Here is a 15,069-nt window from a genome sequence, read left to right as displayed (position 1 = left end):
ATATTTAAAATTTAAATAGAACTTGAACAGATACGATAGTTCATAATGCCCACGCAGCACTATGTGCACGTAAGAGTGGAAGTCATCCGTTTTAACAAGCAGCGTATTGCACTGATATGAAATAGCCTGCCCATTTAATTATTTAGGAATGGATAGATAAATTAATATTTTGTACAAATAATGTTTTTAATTTTTCTTCCTCGATGGATTCTGGCACCCCCAGCAACAGCTGCTCGCACCCCAAAGGGTATATATAATGTGTGTGTGTATATGTATGTGTAAATATATATATATATATATATATATATATATGTATGTATATGTACAGTATGTGTGTATATATATATATATATATATATATATATGTTTATGTGTGTGTATATGTATGTATATATATATATATATACATACATACATACATAAGGGTAGTTTGTCAGTTCTGCAATCCAAATTCAAAGAGTTAGGTGCCAAGCTGAACCGACAAAGTAGTCTTCTCCGAAGTTCTGCCTGTGCCACGCGCCAGTCCAGGTAAGATTGAGGAGATTAGAAGGCTTAACGCGTGGCTTAAATCTTGGTGCAGGGTAAAAGGGTATAGGTTTATGGGGCATTGGGACTCCTTTTGGAACAGATGGGACCTGTTCCGCCGTGACAGGTTACATCTGAACCGGAGGGGCACCAATGTATTGGGGAGGCGTATGTGTAGGCTAGTTGAGGATTGTTTAAACTAGGGAATGGGGGGGCAGGGAGTTTAGGATAGGCCAGGTTTAGATCTATACATGGAAGAACAAACAATGGTGTAGAAATAAAAATGCTTAGTAATGTAGTTTAGTGAGTTGGAGTTGTATGTAGCAGAGCATAATTATGATATTATAGCAATAACGGAAACCTGGCTAAATAACAAAGATGGGGATGAGTGTAACATAGAGGGATACACATTTTTTAGGAAAGATAGACAGAACAGAAAAAGAGGTGAGGTTGCTGTTTATGCCAAACAGGGTTTAAATGTAAGTCATCTTCAGCTGGACGATGAGCCTCATCTTAGTGAGGACATGTGGCTTCGCCTGGAAAATATTAGGGAAGGAGGTCTTATTTTAGGAGTGTGTTATAGACCACCCAATTCAGACAGTCATTTCAATACTTATCTTTTTAGTAATATCAAAAAGGCAAGTTTACAGGGGGATATTATAGTCATGGGGGACTTTAATTATCCAAATATTAACTAGGATAACCTTGCAGATGGAGGAGCACAAGAGCAGAAGTTTTTAGAAGTAATCAGCGACTGTTTTCTAACACAGCATGTTAAAGCACCAACACGGGGTGAAGCCTGTCTGGATTTAGCATTTTGTAATAATCAAGATAGAATTGAGGGTGTATACGTGATTGGACCACTAGGGTCACGTGACCACAATGTAATACAATTCTCAGTATTTTGTAAGAGTGCCGATGCAAAGGCTAAAATTGTTAAGTTGAACTTTGGTAGGCAGATGCAGAGGCAGTTGCGACAAAGTCTAAGTAGGATAGACTGGGATAAGCTTTTAAATGTGGAGACAGTCGAGGAGCAGTGGAACAGGTTTGAAAATGTTTTACATGTAATGCAGGACAGATACAGACCTAAATTTGGAATTATTAGGAAACTAAAAAAATCTCCATGATGGATTAATAAAGATTTTAAAAAGAAGTTGCAAAGGAAAAAACTGCTGTATAAGGCATATAAGACTAATGACTGCAAAGTGAATCGTAGCGCGTATGAGAACATGAGGGCAACCATTAAGAAGGATATCAGAGAGGCTAAAAGACAGTTGGAGAGGAATAGAGCAGATAAGGCGAAAGAAGACCCCAAGAGATTCTTTCAGTACTAGCAATTTGGCACACGCTACGCTGCACTTTGGATGACCACATTTGAAGGACTCAATCGTAAGGACCTCTCGTCGGGTGTCTCATTGGCGCGCTTTTGCCTCTTTCTTTCGCCATCACGGCGTAATCTGTCTTCTCTCTGTAGGGTTTCAGTTGCCTTTCGTTGTGCGGCAGAGACGCGTCGTTGAGCTAATCTGTGTGAATGCTGAGTGTCCGTTTCTTGCGAGCGACTGTCATGCCTTTGCCTCTTTGCTTCGTGATCACGCTGTAATGTGTCCTCTCTCGCAGCAGCAGGTTTAGTTGTGTTTCATTTCGGCATTGTTCCGTAAGGTCTTCTCCGTACAAGTGCACATGGGTAGCTGAAGACGGAAAGGCATAGTGGGCACAGTGAAACACACGAATCGGTGACCAGGGAAACCATCCGACTCAGACGCGGGTCTCAAAATACTCAAGTGCACATGTTATTTATAATTTAATTTAATTTTTTTTTTTTGTTATGAACTTCCCCAAAAGAGTTGATCCCTGTAAAAAGTTAATAGTATATGAACAATATAATCTGTTGTAGTACGGGCGTTAATTAGCGTCACACCTCATAACCTGCATACACCACGTGTTTGGCTGTAACGCCAGAAGCGCGTTGGACGCTGTAAGGGTAGGTTGAGATTTCAATTTCTTTCGTGATTTTTTTATTTCATTTTATTGATTATTTAATAGGCAGAGGGGAGAAGACGTTAATGTGACGCTCTGTCTATTTCTTTACTTTTGTTTTGAAAAGATTTTCGGGAACAGGAAAAATAAAAGAAAAGGGGAAAGAACGGAGGGGGGTAAGCAGGAATTCTGAGAGGGGACGGACTGGGGCTTTTCTACGGGGCGGCTATACAGCCAAAAGGAACGCGGACACGGACACCGCGCTGGGCTTTTATTATATAGATTTTAGTAGTAAAAGAACAGTTAAGGAGGAGGTCAAGTTCATCAGGACAATGAAATAGCAGATGCCCTAAACTTACATATTTCTGAGGTGTTTACAAGTGAGCAAGTGGACAACCTCAGAGCAGTAACAGGGACTACTAAGGAGGTACTGAGGGATTTGGAAATTATAGAGGAAAATAAGATGAAATCAAACAAATCACCAGGCCCAGATAATATTTATCCTCGTGTTCTTAAGGAGGCTAGTGAGTACAGATATAAACCCTTGACACATATTTTTAGGAAGTCACTGAGCACTGGAGAGATTCCAAAGGACTGGAAAATGGCAAATATCATCCCATTATATAAAAAGGGTGACAGGGCAGATCCAAGCAACTATAGGCCAGTAAGCTTAACATGCATCACAGGAAAATTAATGGAAGGAATTATTAAGGATAAGATTGAGCAACACATGGCAAGGACAGGAGTTATTCTGAACAGTCAGCATGGGTTCAGAAGAGGGAGGTCGTATTTTACTAACATGTTGGAATTCTATGAGGAGGCAACAAAAGCATACGATCAAAGTGGAGCTTATGATATTATTTATCTGGACTTTCAGAAAGCATTTGATAAGGTGCCACATGAGAGGTTGGGCATCAAGTTAAAAGAAGTGGGAGTTCAGGGTGATGTTTTAGATGGGTGCAGAATTGGCTCAGACACAGGAAGCAGAGGGTGATGGTGCGAGGAACCTCATCAGAACTGGCTGTTGTTAAGAGTGGTGACCAGCAGAGGTCAGTGCTAGGGCCGCTGCTATTTTGAATATAGAGAAATGATTTAGATAGGAATATAAGTAACAAGCTGGTTAAGTTTGCAGATGATACCAAGATAGGTGGATTAGCAGATAATGTGGAATCCGTTATATCACTACAGAAGGACTTAGACAGCAGACAGGTTTGGGCAGATTTGTGGCAGATGAAATTTAATGTCAGTAAATGTAAAGTATTACACATAGAAAGTAAAAATATTAGGTTTGAATACACAATGGGCGGTCGGAAAATCGAAGTACACCTTATGAGAAGGATTTAGGAGTCATAGTGGACTCTAAGCTATCAACTTCCCGACAGTGTTCAGAAGCCATTAAGAAGGCTAACAGAATGTTAGGTTATATAGCACGATCTGTGGAGTACAAGTCCAAGGAGGTTCTGCTCAACCTTTATAATGCACTGGTGAGGCCTCATCTTGAGTACTGTGTGCAGTTTTGGTCTCCAGGCTACAAAAGGACATAGCAGCACTAGAGAAAGGTCCAGAGAAGAGCGACTAGGCTGATTCCAGGACTACAGGGTTGAATTATGAGGAAAGATTAAAAGAGCTGAGCCTTTACAGTTTAAGCAAAAGAAGATTAAGAGGTGACATGATTGAAGTGTTTAAAATTATGAAGGGAATTAGTACAGTGGATCGAGACTGTATTTTAAAATGAGTTCATCAAGAACACGGGGACACAGTTGGAAACTTGTTAAGGGTAAATTTTGGACAAACATTAGGAAGTTTTTCTTTACACAAAGAACGATAGACACTTGGAATAAGCGACCAAGTAGTGTGGTAGACAGTAAGACATTAGGGACTTTCAAAACTTGACTTGATGTTTTCTTGGAGGAAACAAGTGGATAGGACTGGTGAACTTTGTTGGGCTGAATGGCCTGTTCTTGTCTAGAGTGTTCTAATATGAGTGTTGCTGTCATATATACTGTATATATATAACAGTGACAAAACAATTACATTGACAATCATGTTACGTTATTTTCAAAATGTTTCCTTTTCTTTTTCATTACTTCTTTAACACACTACTTCTCCGCTGCAAAGCACGGGTATTTTGCTAGTGTATATATATATATATATATATATATATAATCTATATATATCTATATCTATATCTGTTAAGTAGTTCTCTTGTGAAACGTGGACAGACCCACAGACAGACATTTGATTTTATATATAGATAGTTACATGTCATCTTCCTAGTCAGCCGATAGCTGGCACTTCAGTAAATATTCCGAGCGTCAACTGGATGATAACATACATACAAGACTGCAAGACTGTTACAAGTCTGCTTTATATATAAGATTGTAGCAAACGGCTAGGGTCCTTACCTGGCTGGGATGCCACCAACCATGGAAGGACCAGGGGAGAGAGTATTTTCAGGACAGTTTCTCCCCCGGACTGACAGATGTACAGGCCCCATTGTCTCTCAGCAGGGCCACAGGTCATGATCATGGAAGTTCACCCTGCTGGGGCCCATAGCCACTGCCAGGGTGCGTCTGAATGCTTGCAGGGTCCAATTTTGGCAGAAGTGCTGCCAGAAGAAGGTTGTTGGGCACCTGGAGTCATTCCAGGTACCCTATAAAAGAAGCCAATCATCACCACGCAATGGCCTGAGTCGGGAGAAAGTGGATGAAGCTTGTAAGGAGGAGTGGAGACGGAAGGACTGGCAAAGGGAAGGGACTGTGCTTTACTTTGCTACTGTGTTGCTGTTATATACTGGGCTGCTTTGTGTAAATAAATAGTGTGCTGTGTGGCAACTTGTGTCTCAGCCTGTCTGTGTTAAGGTGGCTGTATGCTCCCTGGACTTCACTATATCTATATCTATATATATATATATATATCTATATATATATATATATATCTATATATATATATATATATATATATATATATATATATATATATATATAGTGTTTGGTAGTAGGAGGTCCTACTAACTGGCTACTAAATACTATTTTAGTGGCGTTTTGTTTCTTTATCTTTAATAATGTTCCATTGTTTGTGACTGCTAACTCAAATGTAATAGCTGCATGATGAAGAAAAGCCACAGGATTTCTGTCTCGTGGATGCCATGTGTTTTTTAAATGATCTTTTATCTTGAAAATATGAATGCTGTTTTCACTATGCTTCAGGTTATTTAACTTTTATTGTTTTAATAAAATATACTCCTACAGTCTTTTTCGTCTCTCTCTCCTTGCAGTGTGCGATGTTGCTTTCCAGTTGTGTTTCCACACACATAATCAACATTTCACTTGCACAGAGGGAGGCGACATGTTTGAGCTGAATAAGCAGACAGTCATATTCTCTGTTTTCAATGCAGAAATCATGTCAAGAGGTCAGTTTGAAGAGATTTTGCTGGCACACACACTATTAAATAGGATTTTTTTCCTGTTGTCCCCAGAGTCAGCTAAGTTTTTTTCCAAATGAGCTATTGATCACTGAATAATGAAGGTAAGCAAGAGGCAAATTAAAAACATCACATTGTCTTTGATTCATTGTGTTCATTCAATTTGTTCTCACTGGCAGCCTACTGCGCCTGCTTGTGACACTCAAAGCAAAGAGCAAGTTTTGTTAAAACATTCATTGCTGAATAAATGACACATAACATTGAATGTACGAGAACACAGCATAAAGAAGCAATTACTTAACAACAAAAATGTAAATGTATTTTCATTTTAAGATACTATACTAACCTTCAAAAAATTAACCTCCGATTTTTTTCCTGTTTTATTTGTAATCTCATCATAAGAAATGCTGAGCATGGCAGGGAAATGGTATCGCTGCTGCCTTGCAACACAGAGAGACTAGGGTTGACATCCCAGCTGCTCCCAGCATGGAGTTGGCATGTTCTCCCCATGTCCATGTGAGGTTCCTCCAGGTGCCTCAGTTTTCTCTCACTGCAAAGAAAGGTGAAGAGGTTTATTATATTTCTTGAGCATCTCTAAAAACCTAAAATTTATATCCTATCCATCTGTCTACTTAGTATCTAGTGCCTTATCTATCTGTTTATTGTACGGTGTTGAAGTAACAAGATGGAAGCTCCATTTAATTAGGCAAGGATTGCAAGTGAAAAGAGGCAACAAACGTGGGGACTGTCAGCCCTTTCCAATCGTTCTTTTGGTCTTCAAACCAAGAGTTCTGTTCTTGTTGTGATCAGAGTTCAGAATGCATGCTGACGCCCGGTTGTATGCCGGCCTGTATGGGAGCCGTGGTGGAAGTGTGTGGTGGCAGTGATGTCAGGGTTTGGCCTTTTAGCAGGATCTGTCCAGGACTTTGATTCACCCTTATCTTTCCTAATCTGTCTTTCTTGCCCAAAGCTGGTAAGTTGCTCCCTCAGCTTGTGTGTGTAACAATATCTGTTGTTTCGTTTTGTTTAATTCATTTTATGTAAATTAGAACATTGATACAATTAAAAAGTCAGCTGTGCAAATCAATTTCTGCTACACTAACATTAGCTAAGACATCCCGAGATATGCCACCCACTCTAGCACCAAAACTACTGCTAGCCCAACCACTCAAGACACCTGGTATCGGCAGTGGCACTGACCAGCCATTATTCCATCGAGGCCCAGCTGTGCTCTGCTGCAGCACCAACTCACATGACGTCTCTGCCATTGTACCCTAGTGGTGTCAAACAGGCCCAGGTTTGATTTTTGTCAATTCCTTAGGCATATTTCTGAGGAGAGATGGCTGCTTTCTATTCTTTAAAATCTTATTGTGTAAACAAGTGCAGCATTCATAAAAGAATCCAAAATAAACACAACACTCAACATTAAACAGAATTCTGAACAGTGAAGGACGCGGCCTTTGGCTCATTCAGATGGCATTTGAAAGGACCTGCGCAATTCTTGAGAGGCAGATGTGCAGCAGGAAAGGAGAGAAAAAGGCCCAAGAAGTTTTCATTCTTTGTTAAGAAGACTGCACAGCGGTAAGCTAATAATTATTTCATCATAACTTGGTGTTTTGTTAGTGGATTTTTTATTATCGTTGTAATTGTTTACATTTTGAAATGCATTTATCAAGGTCGACAGAAATGAATCTCAAAGAAAAATGGTCCTCTAGTGTTAGCTAATTAATGGTAACTTCAAACTTCATCTTGTAGTTGTCTTCCATCCTCATTCTAAGCATATAAACACCTGTGCTTTAGTTTGAGTTTTTTTTCCTTGCTTTTCATAACTATTTTTATTTATTGTACAACAACAACATTTATTTATATATTTATTATTTATTTATATAGCACATTTTCATAGTGCGTTACATGATGAAGAAAAGAGAAAAACACACAAAGTAAGACTTAAAATAAGACAACACTAATTAACATAGAATAAAAGTAAGGTCTGATGGCCACGGAGGACAGAAAAAACAAAACAAACTCCAGACGGCTGGAGAAGAAAAAATTTGCAGGGGTTCCAGGCCACAGGACCACCCGGTCCCCTCTGGGCATTCTACCTAACATTACTGATCAGTCCTCATGGTATTCAGGGTTCTCATGGAAGGACTTGATGATGACAGTCATGTGGACTTCTGGCTTTGACTCTTTCTCTTCTTTCCAGCTTCCCACTTCCTCTGAACTCTCAGATCTCATCTGTAAATCCAAGTCATCTACTTGTCAGCTGGACCCCCTGCCTACAGTTTTGGTTAAAGCCTGCCTCCCCTCTCTAGTCCCTCTTATTTCTGCCATCATTCACTCTTCTCTTACTACTGGTATTATTCCCTCATCTTTCAAAACTGCTGCTATAACCCCAATATTAAAAAAACCTGGTTGTGATCCTACTAATTTCAATAATTTTCGCCCCATTTCGAATTTGCCCTTTATCTCCAAAATTCTTGAAAAAATAGTAGCTATCCAACTTCACACCTACTTGTCTCACAATAATCTATATGAGAAGTTCCAGTCTGGTTTTCGCCCCCTTCATAGTACAGAAACGGCACTTGTTAAAATTACCAATGACCTCCTTATGGCTGCTGATTCTGGTCTAATCACTATTCTCATCCTTCTTGATCTGAGTGCGGCCTTTGATACTATTTGTCATACCACTCTCCTTAATAGATTATCTTTGATTGGCATTACTCACACTCCACTTGATTGGTTTAGATCTTACCTCTCAGGCCGCACTCAGTTCATACAGCTTAAAACTTTCACATCCCAACCCACCGCTGTTACTTCTGGTGTGCCACAAGGCTCTGTCCTGGGGCCTCTTCTTTTTATTATTTACCTTCTTCCCTTGGCAATATTTTTCGCAAATATAACATTAATTTTCACTGTTATGCTGATGACACCCAGCTCTACCTTGCTGGTAAACCCACCTCCTCTTTTCCACCACCCTCACTTATTGACTGCATTTCTGAAATTAAATCCTGGTTCTCTTCAAATTTTCTTAAATTAAACAGTGACAAAACTGAGGTTCTCCTCATTGGTTCAAAATCATCATTATCCAAAACCAATAATCTTTCTTTTATTATTGATAACTCTGTTGTTTCCCCATCATCTCAGGTCAAGAGTCTGGGTGTCATCCTCGACAGTACTCTATCTTTCCAATGTCACATTAATAACATCACCCGGTCTGCTTACTTCCACTTACGTAATATTAATCACATTCGTCCCTCCCTCACTCCTCATACCACTGCCATTCTTGTTCACAGTCTTGTCACTTCTCGGCTGGACTACTGCAATTCACTCCTCTTTGGTCTCCCTAATAAATCTCTTCACAAGCTTCAGTTAGTCCAGAATTCTGCAGCACGTATCATCACTGGAATCCCATCTTTTCACCATATTACTCCGGTCTTGCAGCAGCTTCATTGGCTCCCCATCAAGTTTTGTATTGATTTTAAGATTCTGCTACTAACTTTTAAAGCCATCCATAACCTCGCACCTCCATATCTGTCTGACCTTCTACATGTTGCCATTCCATCCCATAACCTTAGATCCTCTTCCTCCACCCATCTGACCGTTCCTCCCTCCCGTCTAACCACCAGGGGAGCGGAGCTTTCAGCCGTTCTGCTCCCAAGCACTGGAACTCATTACCTGCGGATCTCCGAAATATCAAATCATATTCATCTTTCAAATGTAAACTTAAAACACATTTGTTTAAAATGGCTTTTCTTCTTCCTCCTAATTATAGTGGTTTTGTTTGGTTTTAACTTTTAGATTTTCTGATGTTTTAAGTTGTTTAAAATTGTGTTTTGTATTTATTAATTTGTTTATTTATTGTTTGTTTGGTGTCCTTGAGTTCTCTGAAAGGCGCCTTCTATAAATAAAATGTATTATTATTATTATTATTATAATTCCTCTGTCTCCCCTTCCCCACAGGTGTCATCCTTGACAGTACTTTATCCTTTCAGTTCCACTTGCGTAATATTCATTGTATTCACCTCTCCCTCACTCCCCACACCACTGCTATCCTTGTTCATAGCCTCGTCACTTCTCGTCTGGATTATTGCAATTCCCTTTTCTTTGGTCTTTCTCGCAAGTCCCTTTATAAGCTTCAACTGGTCCAGAATTCAGCTGCCCGCATCATTACTAGAAGCCTCTCTACTCACCATATCACTCCTGTCTTCCAGTTCAGTTCCACAGTTTAAAATTCTCCTGTTAACCTTTGAGGCTCTCCATGACCTCACCCCTCCATTTCTGTCCGACCTCCTCCATGTTGCCATTCCCTCCCGTACCCTTAGATCCTCTTCCTCCGTCCACTTCAATGTCTCCTTCGTCCATCTTACCACCATGGGGAGCAGAGCACTCAGTTCAGTTCTAAACTCAATACCATCTGAGCTTAGTAATATTAAATCATTCTCACTTTTCAAATCTAAACTTAAAGCTCATCTGTTTAAGACGGCTTTTTCACTTTGACTACAATTGCTCCGTCTGATTTTATGACTGACTGACTGATTTTAAATTTTATATTGTGTGTGTTATCTGTTGTTCGGTGTCCTTGAGTGTTTAGAAAGGTGCCCACAAATAAAATATATTACTATTATTAAAATGTGCTATATTATTAAATGTTGTTGTTCTGTCTTGTTTGTTTCTTTAAGTTCTCTCATACAGTTGAACCATTTCTAACTGGTCAGAGAACTGTCTACATATCCCATTTACATTTTTCAGTCCCTACCAGTGCTGGGCTCATTCTAAACGACAGCTGCCTCAATTAACGCTCTGTATTACAGATATAGCAAGACAGTTCTATCTCATATTAACTTGCAGGGGTCCCCAGTCGCAGTCCTGGAGGTTTTTGCTCCAACCTAATTGCTTAATGAGGAGCTCTTATGGCTCAAGTGACACTTCTGCTTTGTTTTCGTTGTCTCGCTTGTTACGATTTTGAACCCTTATTGCTTATTTTAGTCTTAAATGGCTGTAGTTTTGGTTTTTATTTGCTCCAAATTAGCAATAACATGCAAATGACAAAAGAGAGCAGCATTTCTCCATTTAGCTTGTTTCCATTTACACCCGTGTGTATTTATCGTGCACTATTGGGTTTAATTAAATACTTGGAAGGAAAGTGAAGAGAAAAAAGTGAAGGACTGAGAATTACTCCTCCATTTTAGCCTTCAGATCATTTGGATGATATCCTTAGAAAGGGGAAGAAAATCGAGGATATGAGAATGAGCTGACATAGCAGAGTTAAAGCCTAGCAAGCCATGAAATTAAATTATTGGCAAGAATTGCTTTCTAATTAAGCAACCGGGTTAGGACAAAAACCTGCAGCCACTGCGCCCCTCCAGGACTGTGATTGAGGACCCCTGGACTAATAGCATTTTCTATGACAATGAAAGAAAATTATATTCTATTCAAATTAAGAGTTTAAATTAAAGCATTAACATTCTAAGATTGGCTCTTGCATTCATTATTGTAAACGTTCCTCTGTTAATTATTTTGGTTCTTGTACGCTACATAGCCAATAGTTAACTCTGGTATGTGTATGACAGCTAAATAAGTTTAATAATGCCCCAACTGTAAAGCTTTATCTACACATGGACACTACTTTATAGCGCCTTACACGTATGACTATCCACCCAAGGATGCCTGTGTCAAGTAATCAAGCAAAATGAGACATGAGCATAACTACTTACAGTGTCCCAAATGCAAGGTGTAGACAGTTGCCTCAAGCACAGAGACTTAATAAAATGGCAAAAGCATTGAGCATCAGCCAACATCTGTGCCACTTACCAAGGAAGGTGCCACACTGTTTATGTTAAACTACACAACAAAAGTGAATACTCTTAAAGCAAAAATCATTCACGTCCAAATTAAAGTAACGCATACTGTTGGTGGTCAATATTTTGAACTCCATCCACCTTTTCACTTTATGAACCCACTGGATTCCAATGTAGGAATGTAAAAGTGGAATGGGAATCAGACTTAAGTAATCTTGGGATTTAAATTTACAATTAATTCACTTACTAGATGCTTTTATCCAAACTGTCTTACAAAAGATGACAACGTGACTGAGTAAACATCACTCTGGCAGTCTGTTTAAGAAGAGCAAGTGTTACAGGACAAGGGAACAAAAGTTATCAGCACTGGCGAAGAGCTCCAAACCAATCAGAGCACAAATCCAGGGATACCGAAAAGTGGACTCTTCTAACACATGGCTTTGTTTCAGTGACTTAGGGGTAGACGTTTTCTGCCCCACTTGCCTTGATAAAGGACAGTAATTAAATTCCAGCAGCTGCCTTTGCCTTTTAACTTCCACTTTCTCACAGAATGTCACGTGATTCAGGTTGTCCCCAGGTTTACTGTCACTCCTCCTCAAGTCATAAGAGGACATTAAAAAACAGGCTGCTGTTCTGCTGCACAAAACATACTGTATGCATTAAAAAGGATTTATTTTTCAATTGCAGTGCATTGGCTTCCTGCCCTTTGAGATGAATGCTGAAAGATGTGCCGCATATTTTGCGCTGTTCAATGAAACTACTGTTGGCTTTTTGAAATATAGCAGCACAATGTGAAATCACTTCTTTTAGCGCACAGTTTATTGATTTGTTACTTCTCAGTAATCCAAGTCATCATTCTGTTTATGAATACAAATCTGAAAACCGTTTAAGGAAGCCGCCAGCCTCGGCCGTGTGAGAAGGCACTGGGATTCTGATCTGTTATATGAAGCGCTGGAGTCACACGAGTATAGCAGGGCAACAGCAGTAAATAATAAAACACGGCAGAAAACAGAAATGTGATGTAATTACCAGAGTTTATGCTCGCACCAAGTAGGGATGTGAATGATTTGCAGATTGATCAGTAGTCATTTGTACTTGTATCCCCAGTAAAGTGAAGACAGAGAGAATCACATTTTTAACATCGTAATAAATGAGCCGGATGGCAGTGCTTAACATCAGAATTTCCAAACTATAGAGAGCTAGTTTTGATTTTTTGCTTGGCCGTAATCTCTGACATCTTGACTGTTGGAGATGTTTTCAAGAAACGTATTCTTGTCTTTTGTGTTTAGATGGATGATATTAACTTGCTCCATTATAAGTGTGGGTTTGTACCTGAATGTGTTCCACGATGGACAACATCCCAGTCAATGTCCATGGTGTTAGGATTTTCCGTCAATCCCTGTGACTCTGAACTACAGTAAGCAGGTTCAGAAAGTGGATGGCTGATACAACATCAAAGAGCTAAGACGCTCGCATTAAATAACTTCAATATGTAGTGTTTGAGAAAACTTCTATCTGTAATTGCCAGTTTCCTTTCAGTGGTTTGTAGAGCCACTAGAGATGGGAAAATGATACCGAAGCATCGAAGATTGTGTCAGTCAATCTGAAGCGTAGTGAGTCGAATCGCTGTGTCAAAACACTAGTGATGGGAAAATTTGAGGCTTTCTTTCTAGTTGTGCCGAAAAAGATTTGAGGCTTTGAAGGCTCAGCCCCAGTATGAACAGCGACATCTGGTGGTTAAGGCAGGCTCTCAAGAGCGTAAGTGAAGCAGCACTCACTGTTTCAGTCTCGTGTCACCAGTAAAAGGTCAGCTGCTAAGGTCCTTGTCCATTTATAGTATTTAACTTTTGAACGCCGTTTTCTGCTGTTAGTTGCCATCTGTTGCCAAAGCTCTCCAAAACTCTCTCTCCTCACAACCCAACATTGTTGAATGAGAATGATGCATTTTACATAAGCTACCTGTTCATTTAGCACCACAGCTGTCAAACCAATGAAGCGCAGAGTGAAGCACTGATGACATTCGAAGCTTTAAACGTCATGGGTCACGTGACAGCAATGTTTTGACCCAAGCACAGACACAGTAATTTGACTCAATACAGTTCAGAATGACTGACTTCGATGCTTCAGTATCATTTTCCCATCTCTACAAAACACCACTGACATGTGACCAGTGACATTTAAAGCTTCGAACGTGTGGTGGATTGCCGGCATTTTACTCCGGCCCTCAACCCCTGGCCGCTAGGAGGAGCTCTCCCGAGAGCATATACGGGCCCCGGATTCCAGCAGGGCCTCATGGACTATGTAGTTTTTATACACAGCCCTGCTGGATACCTTGGGGGCCACTGGGAGTCGCTGTCAGGAGGCCAATGGACTCATTTGACCATGACCCGGAAGTTCGTCACAGGAAGAGCGACGGGCTTCCGGGGTGAAGAAAAGTACTGTTTACCCTGACCCGGAAGGAGTAAGGACTTGTGGAACTGTTGGGCAGAAAGACTTCCGGGTCAGGAGGAATAAAAGGACTCTGGGAACTCTCAGACACTGAGCTGAGCTGGGTGGTAGGAGGGCAACGCGTCTGGGAGTGGAGGATTATTATTGATTTATTATTGTTATTGATTTATGAATAGTGTGGAGTGGAGGGTGCTTGGTGCACATTATTATAATAAATATAATTATTGTAGCACTTTTACCAGGTGGTTGGTGTGGTACCTGAGGGTTCAAGGGAGCACTACTGCCCCCTACTGCGACAAACGTCATTAGAGCTTCACAGTGCGCTTCATTTGTTTGACAGCTGTGGTGCTAAATTAACAGGTAGCGTATATAAAATGCATCATTCTCATTCAACAATGTTGGGTTGTGAGGAGAGAGATTTGGAGAGCTTTGGCGACAGATGGCAACTAACAGCGGAAAAAGGCGTACAAACGTTTGAGTACTCATACAACCAAATAAAGTAGAATATGTTGCCTCCTTATGGTCTACATTTTATGTTCTGATTAGAATCTTATTCTAACACTGTTAAATGGAATGATAAAATTGTCGCGTCACAATTATACAATACTGTGTAGGTGTGTCATCCATGTTGATATACCTGCGTCGCCACTTGTAAAGCTGCAGCAGGAAATACCTCTGGTATGTCTTTTTAATCCAGTATTTCGGATACAAACTTGAATGACAGTGTACTCATTAAATAGTATAAACGGACAAGGACCTTACAGAATAAAATGAACACAGACTTTTCTGACCTTTTACTGGTGACATGAGACTGAAACAGTGAATGCTGCTTTACTTGTGCCCTTGAGAGCTTGCTTTGACCTCAGTTAACCACCAGATGTTGCTGTTCATACT

General features: G+C 40.1%; 1 long non-coding RNA gene across 1 annotated transcript in view; it reads right to left on the bottom strand.

Moving 5' to 3' along the window:
- Positions 1-6,293: 6,293 nt before the first annotated feature.
- LOC120517162 overlaps positions 6,294-15,069 on the bottom strand; it is a 55,869-nt gene continuing 47,093 nt past the window's right edge. Inside the window, exon 3 of the long non-coding RNA XR_005630999.1 lies at positions 6,294-6,476. This is a non-coding gene — a long non-coding RNA (uncharacterized LOC120517162). The remainder of the gene's footprint in view (positions 6,477-15,069) is intronic.

Source organism: Polypterus senegalus, chromosome 17 (assembly GCF_016835505.1).
Source record: "Polypterus senegalus isolate Bchr_013 chromosome 17, ASM1683550v1, whole genome shotgun sequence".
Lineage (NCBI taxonomy): Eukaryota > Metazoa > Chordata > Cladistia > Polypteriformes > Polypteridae > Polypterus > Polypterus senegalus.
The sequence above is the reverse complement of the archived record's forward strand: the minus strand, read 5'-3'. Positions and strand labels throughout refer to the sequence as shown.